The sequence below is a fragment of the Lates calcarifer genome, linkage group LG23, assembly GCF_001640805.2.
Source record: "Lates calcarifer isolate ASB-BC8 linkage group LG23, TLL_Latcal_v3, whole genome shotgun sequence".
Classification (NCBI taxonomy): domain Eukaryota; kingdom Metazoa; phylum Chordata; class Actinopteri; family Centropomidae; genus Lates; species Lates calcarifer.
The window spans coordinates 8,737,438-8,745,955 of record NC_066855.1 but is presented as its reverse complement, the minus strand read 5'-3'; the positions used below and the strand labels follow the sequence as shown (position 1 = coordinate 8,745,955).

The 8,518-nt window shown below is 36.6% G+C and overlaps 1 long non-coding RNA gene across 1 annotated transcript in view; it reads right to left on the bottom strand.

Annotated features, from left to right (window-relative positions):
• Positions 1-5,493, bottom strand: part of LOC127139194 (uncharacterized) — a 10,028-nt gene extending 4,535 nt beyond the window's left edge. Inside the window, exons 1-3 of the long non-coding RNA XR_007809195.1 lie at positions 5,242-5,493; positions 4,222-4,687; positions 3,399-3,864 (exon numbers count right to left, since the gene is read on the bottom strand). This is a non-coding gene — a long non-coding RNA (uncharacterized LOC127139194). The remainder of the gene's footprint in view (positions 1-3,398; positions 3,865-4,221; positions 4,688-5,241) is intronic.
• Between the last annotated feature and the right edge of the window lie 3,025 nt (positions 5,494-8,518).

Sequence of the window (8,518 nt, the reverse complement as noted above, 5' to 3'; positions counted from 1 at the left end):
ATTTTTGCCATACTATACTATGACATTTTTTGATGATTTTTGGCGCATACTATACTATGACATTTTTTGATTTTTGGTACCATACTATACTATGACATTTTTTGAGCAATTTTGAAGTCTTACTATACTATGACATTTTTTTGATGATTTTTGAAGCCTTACTATACTATGACATTTTTTGATGATTTTTGATGCCATACTGTAGTATGACATTTTTTGATGATTTTTGAAGCCTTACTATACTATGACATTTTTTATGATTTTTGATGCCATACTATACTATGACATTTTTTGATGATTTTTGATGCCTTACTATACTATGACATTTTTTGATGATTTTTGACGCCTTACTATACTATAACATTTTTTGATGATTTTTGAAGCCTTACTATACTATGACATTTTTTGATGATTTTTGACGCCATTCTATACTATGACATTTTTTGATGATTTTTGAAGCCTTACTATACTATGACATTTTTTGATGATTTTTGGTACCATACTATACTATGACATTTTTTGATGATTTTTGGTACCATACTATACTATGACATTTTGGATTTTTGGATGATTTTTGAAGTCTTACTATACTATGACATTTTTGAGCAATTTTCATGCCTTATACTATGACATTTTTGAGCAATTTTGACGCCTTACTATACTATGAAATTTTTTGATGATTTTTGATGCCATACTGTACTATGACATTTTTTTGATGATTTTTTGAAGCCTTACTATAGTATGACATTTTTTGATGATTTTTTGACGCCATACTGTACTATGACATTTTTTGATGATTTTGACGCCATACTATACTATGACATTTTTTTATGATTTTTGACGCCATACTATACTATGACATTTTTTGATGATTTTTGAAGCCTTACTATACTATGACATTTTTTTTATGATTTTTGGTACCATACTATACTATGACATTTTTTGAGCAATTTTCATGCCATACTATACTATGACATTTTTTGAGCAATTTTGAAGTCTTACTATACTATGACATTTTTTGATGATTTTTGAAGCCTTACTATACCATGACATTTTTTGATGATTTTTGGTACCATACTATACTATGACATTTTTTGATGATTTTTGATGCCTTACTATACTATGACATTTTTTGACGATTTTTGAAGCCTTACTATACTATGAAATTTTTTGATGATTTTTGATGCCATACTGTACTGACATTTTTTGATGATTTTTGGTACCATACTATACTATGACATTTTTTGAGCAGTTTTGAAGCCTTACTATACTATGACATTTTTTGATGAATTTTGATGCCATACTATACTATGACATTTTTGAGCAATTTTCATGCCTTACTATACTATGACATTTTTTGAGCAATTTTGACGCCATATATACTATGAAATTTTTTGATGATTTTTGATGCCATACTGTACTATGACATTTTTTGATGATTTTTGACACCATACTATGATATTTTTTGATGATTTTTGGTACCATACTATACTAAGACATTTTCTGATGATTTTTGGTACCATACTATACTAAGACATTTTCTGATGATTTTTGGTACCATACTATACTATGACATTTTTTGATGATTTTTGAAGCCTTACTATACTATGACATTTTTTTGATGATTTTTGAAGCCTTACTATACTATGAACATTTTTTGATGATTTTTGATGCCATACTGTACTATGACATTTTTTGATGATTTTTGAAGCCTTACTATACTATGACATTTTTTGATGATTTTTGATGCCATACTATACTATGACATTTTTTGATGATTTTTGATGCCATATTGTACTATGACATTTTTTGATGATTTTTGACACCTATACTATGACATTTTTTTGATGATTTTTGGTACCATACTATACTATGACATTTTTTGATGATTTTTGAGGCCATACTATACTATGACATTTTTTGATGATTTTTGAAGCCTTACTATACTATGACATTTTTTGATGATTTTTGAAGCCTTACTATACTATGACATTTTTTGATGATTTTTGGTACCATACTATACTATGACATTTTTTGAGCAATTTTTTGATGCCATACTATACTATGACATTTTTTGAGCAATTTTGAAGTCTTACTATACTATGACATTTTTTGATGATTTTTGAGGCCATACTATACAATGACATTTTTTGATGATTTTTGATGCCTTACTATACTATGAAATTTTTTGATGATTTTTGATGCCTTACTATACCATGACATTTTTTGATGATTTTTGATGCCATACTATACTATGACATTTTTTGAGCAATTTTGACGCCATACTATACTATGACATTTTTTGAGCAATTTTCATGCCATACTATACTATGACATTTTTTTAGCAATTTTTTAAGTCTTACTATACTATGACATTTCTTGATGATTTTTGATGCCATACTATACTATGACATTTTTTGATGATTTTTGAAGTCTTACTATACTATGACATTTTTGAGCAATTTTCATGCCTTACTATACTATGACTTTTTTTTGATGATTTTTGAAGCCTTACTATACTATGACATTTTTTGAGCAATTTTGACGCCATACTATACTATGACATTTTTTGAAGATTTTTGATGCCATACTATACTATGACATTTTTTGATGATTTTTGAAGTCTTACTATACTATGACATTTTTTGATGATTTTTGAAGCCATACTATACTATGACATTTTTGAGCAATTTTCATGCCTTACTATACTATGACATTTTTTTGATGATTTTTGACACCTTACTATACTATGACATTTTTTGAGCAATTTTGACGCCATACTATACTATGACATTTTTTGAGCAGTTTTGAAGCCTTACTATACTATGACATTTTTTGATGATTTTTGAAGCCTTACTATACTATGACATTTTTGATGATTTTGACGCCATACTATACTATGACATTTTTTGATGATTTTTGGTACCATACTATACTATGACATTTTTTGATGATTTTTGGTACCATACTATACTATGACATTTTTTGAGCAATTTTGACGCCATACTATACTATGACATTTTTTGATGATTTTTGATGCCATACTGTACTATGACATTTTTTGATGATTTTTGAAGCCTTACTATACTGTGACATTTTTTGATGATTTTTGACGCCATACTATACGAAGACATTTTTTGATGATTTTTGGTACCATACTATACTATGACATTTTTTGAGCAATTTTGAAGCCTTACTATAGTATGACATTTTTTGATGATTTTTGATGCCATACTATACTATGACATTTTTGAGCAATTTTCATGCCTTACTATACTATGACATTTTTTCATGATTTTTGGTACCATACTATACTATGACATTTTTTGAACATTTTTGATGCCTTATTAAACAGTGCTCTGTGTTGGACAGTTGATGTAAAGCTGTTTGTGAATTACCTGGAGGCCTCTGTCTTGGTCTGAAAGAACTTCTTCATTGTACAAAGACTCTCTGTGATCTTGGACTACATCTCTGTGATGGTGGACTACGTCTCTGTGATCGCGGACAATGTCTCTGAGATTATGGACAATGTCTCTGCAATCATGGACTATGTCTTTGTGATTGTGGACGATGTCTCTGAGATCATAGACGGTGTCTCTGTGGTCATCAACAATGTCCCTGATCGCGGGCAATGCCGTCAAATCGGTGACCCCCGTCTCCGCCGATTCTATCGCAAGGTCTCTACGAAGCATGGACAATGTCTCTGATCACGGACAACGTCTCTCTCATCTTTGACAAGGTCTCTGCAATCATAGACAACATCTCTGATCGTGGACAATGTCTCCCTCATCCTCAACAATGTCTCTCCGATCATGGACCATGTCTCTGCGATTGTGGACGATGTCGTGGACAAAGTGGTGACACCTGGAGGAAATCAAAGAGAGACATACAAAGGAAAATGATCAATACACAACTACCTATTCCTCATCAACAGTTTAACTATAAAAACACTGATTTATATTCAACATTACAGCTGAACCAGAACATTTAACAAACATTAGAGGGCTGTCATACTATACTATGACATTTTGACATTTTTTTTCACCATTTTTGATGCCATACTATGACATTTTTTGACAATTTTTGATCCATACTATAACTATGACATTTTTTGATGATGTTTGACGCATATTATACTATAACATTTTTTTTAACATTTTTGATGCCTTACTAAACAGTGCTCTGTGTTGGACAGTTGATGTAAAGCCGTTTGTGAATTACCTGGAGGCCTCTGTCTTGGTCTTAAAGAACTTCTTCATTGTACAAAGACTCTCTGTGATCTTGGACTACATCTCTGTGATGGTGGACTACGTCTCTGTGATCGCGGACAATGTCTCTGAGATTATGGACAATGTCTCTGCAATCATGAACTATGTCTTTGTAATCGTGGACGATGTCTCTGAGATCATAGATGATGTCTCTGTGGTCATCAACAATGTCCCTGATCGCGGGCAATGCCGTCAAATCAGTGACCCCCGTCTCCGCCGATTCTATCGCAAGGTCTCTACGAAGCATGGACAATGTCTCTGATCACGGACAACGTCTCTCTCATCTTTGACAAGGTCTCTGTGATCATAGACAACGTCTCTGATCGTGGACAATGTCTCCCTCATCCTCAACAATGTCTCTCCGATCATGGACCATGTCTCTGCGATTGTGGATGATGTTGTGGACAAAGTGGTGACACCTGGAGAAAATCAAAGAGAAACATACAAAGCAAAATGATCAATACACAACTACCTATTCCTCATAAACAGTTTAACTATAAAAACACTGATTTATATTCAACATTACAGCTGAACCAGAACATTTAACAAACATTAGACGGCTGTTTCAGAAAATGGACTAAAAGCATCACATACTTGAGAACCAATAACAAAGAAACTAAAATGTTTAAGGCTCAAACTCGAAGATGAAAACTAGTTACGTAAAATGATTAAATAAAACCACAAATAGACACAAAATTATCACAACGACATGATAACCAGACAGACTACTAAACAGTTACCGTGCCTCCGTAAGGTGCCTACAACTCATGTCAGGGACGCTTCAGTCATAGAAACACAAACACACGCAAATAAAAACGACGACAAAAAGAGTAAAAGCTCCCAAGACATCACTGACAGATAAGGCTAATGCTAACGCTCGCTGCTAATGCAAACGCTGGCATCCAGGTAAAGCAGCCAGGTACAGACGCAAGACAAAATGACCACAAACAGCTAGTTCGCTCCTCAGCCGTACCATCGCAACGCAGGTGTACTCAGCGTCCAGCCTCACTCGTGTTCGACAAAAAGCAGTTCCAAACCTTGATTTAGCATCCAGGCTTCTTCAGTAATTAAGTTTTCTCAAAGTACTGACAAACCGAAGCAATGGTTCAAACTTGGTTTAAATCCGTTTGCCGACCTCGTCTGTCCGCCTCTCTGCGCTCCTCCCATACGGTGACGGCCAATGACAACACACGCAAGCCAACATCGGTAGAAAGAACGTCAGTTGGCCAGTTGATTCTCTACTGCCCAGCGACCGCCTCTGATTGGTCTCATAGGGGAAGGTAGGATACCGATAAGGTCTGGATCATAGACATATGATAACATTTTTTTTCAATGGCCACTCGCGGTATTGCAATGAAAAATCCCCTGCGGCCCAAAAAGCATTTTCCCTACAGACCGCCACTGTAAGAGAAAATTGTTGACCGGACACCTCCAGCTAAAGGCAAAATCAATTATCATTCTGTATAGTTTTAGTGTAGAGTGTAAAACTTTACGTTTTTTTTAACCAATATATTAGCCTCGTAAAAATTCAGTGATATGACCCTAGGTGGCTTTTCATAACTCCCACTGTAACCGTTTTCAGTCATTTACCTTATGTGATGTTTATGAGATCTGTGCAGTATCTTTTTTATATACTGTGTATGGTGACTTAAGGTCATTAAACCTGCCATCTGTTTAAAACAACTACATTTATTTCTTTATTAAAGGCTTAAACTGTCTCAGTGTGGTAAATCCTCATCATGTAGAAGATCATGGATGGGAGTTAGTCGTGGTGATGAAGCGGGACCTGCGGTACATCCACCTGAAGGGGAGTATGTTGAAGGAGAAAGACGATGAAAAATGTTTATGTTGAACTTTTCGTAGTTCAACTTTAAGGGTAAAAAAAAGTCCCAAGAAAGTCCAAGTCTCAGTCAGGGATTTAAGTAAAAGTACTGTGGGTTAAAACTTTGTCAGTGTGACATGAGTTTGTAATGACTGACCCACCAGTCAGTTATTAATTACCACTGAATCCAGAGTCCAATAGGCCTTGTCCCTGTGCCAGCCAGACCACAGATTAGGTCAGAACCACAAGTATGCAAGTAGGGTGCAGAGGGAATTTGGCCTAGATAACTGGTGTTTACATAGTGCAAACAGATGACCTCAGAGGATTAAACATTCTCAGGTACCTCATTTGCGTGGTATAGTTTACCTGCATTTGTAGGTTGGCATAAAGCTTTATGAAGGAAATCTGTAATATAAATTATAGTATCACTGATGTATAAGATGCATTAAAATGAGCCCTTGCGTAAGAGAAAACATTGAATCTGTTCAACCCACAGTCACTGGTGTATTTAACTGGAAAGTGCATCCCCGATTTCACACATTTCGCAGGTTTTCTGCTGCACAGAGAGGCAGCAGCGATGGGGTGGTGATGGGTGGTGGCGATGTCAGTATCAGCCCCATCGTTCTACCAGGGGGGACTCAGCTCCAAGCTGCAATGTCAGCAAGCATCCGTCCTGCTAACATGTCCTTGAGCGAGACACGGCTGTTTTGTATCTGACCCAGTGCTCTGACCTAAAGGTGGAGGGAGAAGAGTGAAAAGAGAATTCTCCTCTGGGGATCAATAAAGAATTACATCACATTAAAATCAAACATTTTTTTTGCTCCTAAATGCAACTTTAGATGCAGACTGGGCTTGCAAAAAACCCAATGTTCATCAGTCTGATGTGCTTTGAAGCACTTCCCTCCACAGGGTGGCATAGTTTCACTACAACGCACAAACGCTGGCTTTGAAACAGACTCGATGATTGGCTTTGGCAGCTGGTGGATCCTGATGCCAGACAGTGATTCCCCATGGCCGATGCACATGGTCACTCGTTGCCATACCAGACGATTATCATCAAAGGGGGAGGTGCAGATTGTGGAGGGAGCTAAGGTATCAGGAGAGAGGTGGCCTGCAGGCTATTTGTCACATGAGTTGTCAGGGGCCATAAAGGCCCGATGGTGAGCAGAGCCACAGAGAGGCACAGCGGAGATATAAAAACAAATGGTCCGTGTTCAGATATGCCTGGGCAGACTGCGGTGGTGCCTACAGTTTCAGAGTTTGTCACTATGTCACCATTGTTGTTGCTGAGGGACCTGCTTTATTTGGCTGTGAGCATGTGTGTTTGAAAATGTGTGCTCCACAGAGGATGAGAGGGCCAGTCATGTCAACCAGATCTCACATGAAGACCGTTGGCTACTGACTAAAAACCTCTTAGTCCAGGTTCTTAAGAGCCAAATTGATTAACTGCATACAGCACTGTAATGTAAAGCAATAGATTGATATTTTGTGAAATAAGCCTACTCGCCTTCTTGCTAGGAGTTAGAGACTGATTGTAGCACTGTTTCCAGTCAATGCTAAGCTAAGCTATCCAGGATATTCGCAGACAGATAGGAAAATGGTTTTGATCTTCGCTCTAAGATGCATTGGTTAAGATTTTGCTGTACTTGAATGCAACACTGCTATTATGAATGCTTATGGATGTATTTGAATTGACACAATCAAAAGACCAGTACCCTAAAACCTGCATGAATTATGAATGTATGTGTTTCCTAACTCTTGAAAGTGCTCTGGAGACAGCTGGAAACAGGATAATGAAGAAGCCCATTATGCTGTTGCACTGCAGCCAAATCAAACAGCATTGACGATATCCCCCGCTCGCCACTGCTAATTATCAAGCCAGAGACATTTCTCCTCATGTGATTATAATGTTTTTTAAATTGCCCCCTTTGGCACGGTCGAGCTCCAGTAAGCAGCGCTGCCTCTCCGCTGGGGTGGTTAGTTCTGCTTGGTGACAGGCAGAAGGTACAGTAAGCTTGACTAAGCTTGACAAACTGGCTCCCAGGTTGCCTCTTAGGGATGAGGGATGGAGTGGAAGAGTATCACATGGGTGTTGGGGTGATGTGTTGGCAGCCTCCACTGCCTGGAAGCAGGATGGGCGATGCAGCTTTGCAACCAAATCCTAGTTCCTTCTTCCAACTGGATAGGACATGCTTCCTTTTTATAGACAGGTTTTTTTTTTTTTCTTTTTTTTTTTTTTTACACATTGACCAACTCCTAAAACATCATCGGTTTATCAATGAGCAGGTGTTTGATTTAAAGTATTGTGACATATAGTCTTTCAGCATTTCTCTTGTAGCAGACTCACTGCTCAAGTATTTGTACAGTTATTTTACCTTTCATGAGAATTAAAATGATTACTAAATGATTACGATACTAATTGATTAAT